Genomic DNA, 3,261 nt, shown 5'->3' with positions numbered 1-3,261 from the left:
CTAACACCTCCCCCCATGGGGGTTTAGTGTGCCCACCCTCTCTAAGGAGTGGTACCCATTTTATCTACTCGCCGAAGCTTTCGAACCGCTGGGTGGACGGCGAGCTGGGGACAAGGCTGGTAGCTCACACCAGCATGGGCTAGAACTGACAGCAGCTCTGTTCAGCTCAGATGTTAACCAGAGTTGAAAAGGCTGAAGAGAGTTTGGGTTTTTTCAGAGCAGAGAAGAGAACTAAGGGGAGACATGGTAGAGGTGTATAAAATTACACATGGGATGGAGAGAGTTGACAAAGAGAAAGTTTTTTCTCCCTATCCCAAAACATTAGAACTTGAGGGCATACAATGAAGCTGATAGGCAGTAGATCCAGGATGGACAAAAGGAAATAATTCTTTACACAGGGTGTGATTAAAATGTGGAATTCCCTGCCAGAGAATGTAGTGATGGCCACATGTGTAGACAGCTTTAAAAGAGGGCTAGCAGATTAATGGAGAATAAGTCTATCAGTGGCTACCAGCCATGGTGACTAAAGAGAACCTCCTCGTTCACTGGCAGTCAACCTCTGAATCCCAGTGCCAGGAGGCAACATCAAGGGAAGGAAGCCTTGACCTCTATGCCCTATTGCTGGCCCTCCAGAGGAACTGGTTGGCTGCGGTGTGAGACATGGTGCTGGACTAGATGGGCCACTGGTCTGATCCAGCAGGGCTCTTCTTTTGTTCTTATGAAGGCCTCAGCCTCTATGCATTGTTGTTGGCTATCCAGAGGAACTGGTTGGCCACTGTGTGAGACAGGAGGCTGGACTAGATGGGCCATTGGTCTGCCAGCAGGGCTCCTCTTACATTCTTAGGAAGGCCTCAGCCTCTCTGCCCTGTTGTTGGCCCTCCAGAGGAACTGGTTGGCCACTGTGTGAGACAGGAGGCTGGACTAGATGGACCACTGGTCTGATCCATCAGGGCTCTTCTGATGTTCTTATCCTGCCTCACACAGTGGCCAACTAAACGAGGCTCTGCAGTTAAGTTGGGTTTTTCTTGTGAATTAATTGGTAATATCAGGGTCGGTTTCTATTTGGTTGTTTTTCTGACTTCGTAAGCCACTTGGAGTGTGGTAAGAAGCGGGGTGAGCCCCCAGACTCCTCTATTTTCAACACACATTCCCCATGTGAATATTCAACACATCTGTGTTCTGAACCCACCAGAGAGTCCACAGATCAGCAAACGGCTGAACAGACGCTCTTTGCTTTATTTCTCTTTTTAACATACATATTTTTTTAACAACGGTTTCGGTTCTCTGCTCCTTGCTCCCGGTGTCGTAGATGTGTCTGAGTCGCCGATGCCTGTCGTTCGGCTTTCAAATGCAATTTATACATCATTTACACAGACAATGGCGATTTCTCGGCAGACGAATAACCTCGAAAAAAGGCATACCTTTTACAGGAATCTGTCAGGGCAAGGAAAACAGAAACGGCTGTCACGCTAAAGAACCTCCCAATTCATCCCGGGGAGAAAGGAAAGGGAAAGTGGGGCTTTTCAGACCCAAATGCATCTGAAATTCTCCCAAACTGCTCATGAGGTATTCCAAATGCCTTCGTCCGGATAGCGGATATCTTGCCAGGGCAGGGCCAATCAGCGGGGTTCTCACCTGTGTGGCCATCCATCAAACGCCTCGTCGCTATCATTGTTGGCACGAGAAAAGTCCAGGAAACCTTGTTTCTGCCTTGAGTGACTCTATTGAGTGATTCATCATCCACTGGGCTGTCCGGGTGATGGACAACAGGACTCTTACGGGCCCTTAGCATGGTGGAAACTAGCGCTGTGTCACCCAGGTCCAAGATACTCATTGATTGGCTAGTCTGATTAAGAATGTCGGAGGCCTCCCCTGTTAGGAATCCAGCCTGATTCTTCTTCCCCCACAACCCTTCCATCCATAAATAGAAGAAGAAGATAAGAGATTGGATTTATACCCCGCCCTTCACTATCCAAAGGAGTCTCAGAGCGGCTTACAAACGCCTTTCCCTTCCCCTCCCCACAACAGACACCCTGTGAGGTAGGTGGGGCTTAGAGAGCTCTTGACAGAAACTGCTCTTTCAAGAACAGCTCTGACAGAACTATGGCCTGCCCAAGGTCATCCAGCAGGTGCAAGTGGAGGAGTGGGGAATCAAACCCAGCTCCCCCAGATTAGAGTCTGCACACTTTACCACTACACCAAACTGGCTCTCTAGGTAGATCAACACACCTTAACTTTGTGCCCCTCCACATTATTGATCTCCTGCCAACCTAGCAGAAAGCAAGAAATTGCAAGTAGATAAATACGGTAGGTACCACTTCAGTGGGAAGGTAACAGCGTTCCGTGCGCCTTGGTGTTTAGTCATGCTGACCACGTGACCACGGAAACATCTTCATACAGCGCTGGCTCTTCGGCTTTGAAACGGAGATGAGCACCACAACCCTAGAGTCGGATTCGACTGGCTTTCGAGCAAGGGAACCTTTACCTTTACCTTAACATTATTGATGGCAAGTGAATGGACAGTGGATCCATAGCTGCAATTCATGACATATAAAGAAAGTGAGCTGGGTAGCCCAGGCTAGCCTGATCGTGTCAGATCTTGAAAGTCCCGTGGCACCTTTAAGACCAACAAAGGTTTATTCAAGGTATGAGGTTTCCTGTGGATGCACACTTTTCCAAATACGTTGGAAAGGAAGCTAGAGTTCAAACGTATAGACGGAGGCTGAACAGCAAATTAACATGTAAATGCAACACGATGCCGACGCTTTAAGATATTCAAAGTCAAAACTAAATAACCAGCTAAGGTTATAAGATCAACAGTCATTTTGGTTTAATTAAGGGAGGGAAAGATGCCTTTTCACATTTATCCCCTATTTTGACATATTTATTATTCTACATTTGGCCACCCAATGAGAAGGGAGCACTCCCTGGAGAAGACCCTGATGCTGGGAAAGACTGAAGGTCAAAGAAAACGGGGACGGCAAAGGACGAGATGGTTAGACAGTGTCATCGATGCAACGGACATGAAGTTGAGCCAACTTCAGAGGACGGCGGAAGACCGGAAGGCCTGGTGTGATCTGGTCCATGGGGTCGCGAAGAGTCGGACTCGACTGTGCGACTGAACGACAAAAATTATTCTACATGTCAGATTTTGAAAGAGAAGCAGGGTCAACCCTAATTAATACTTGTGTCATGATGAACTTGCCAAACACGTTATGTCCTCGTGCACTTATTGTAACTGTTATAGGAAGCTCACCAAGC

Source organism: Gekko japonicus, unplaced genomic scaffold (genome assembly GCF_001447785.1).
Source record: "Gekko japonicus isolate JY-2015 unplaced genomic scaffold, Gekko_japonicus_V1.1 scaffold6126, whole genome shotgun sequence".
In the NCBI taxonomy this organism is placed as follows: Eukaryota; Metazoa; Chordata; class Lepidosauria; order Squamata; family Gekkonidae; genus Gekko; species Gekko japonicus.
This window is presented reverse-complemented; position numbering follows the sequence as displayed.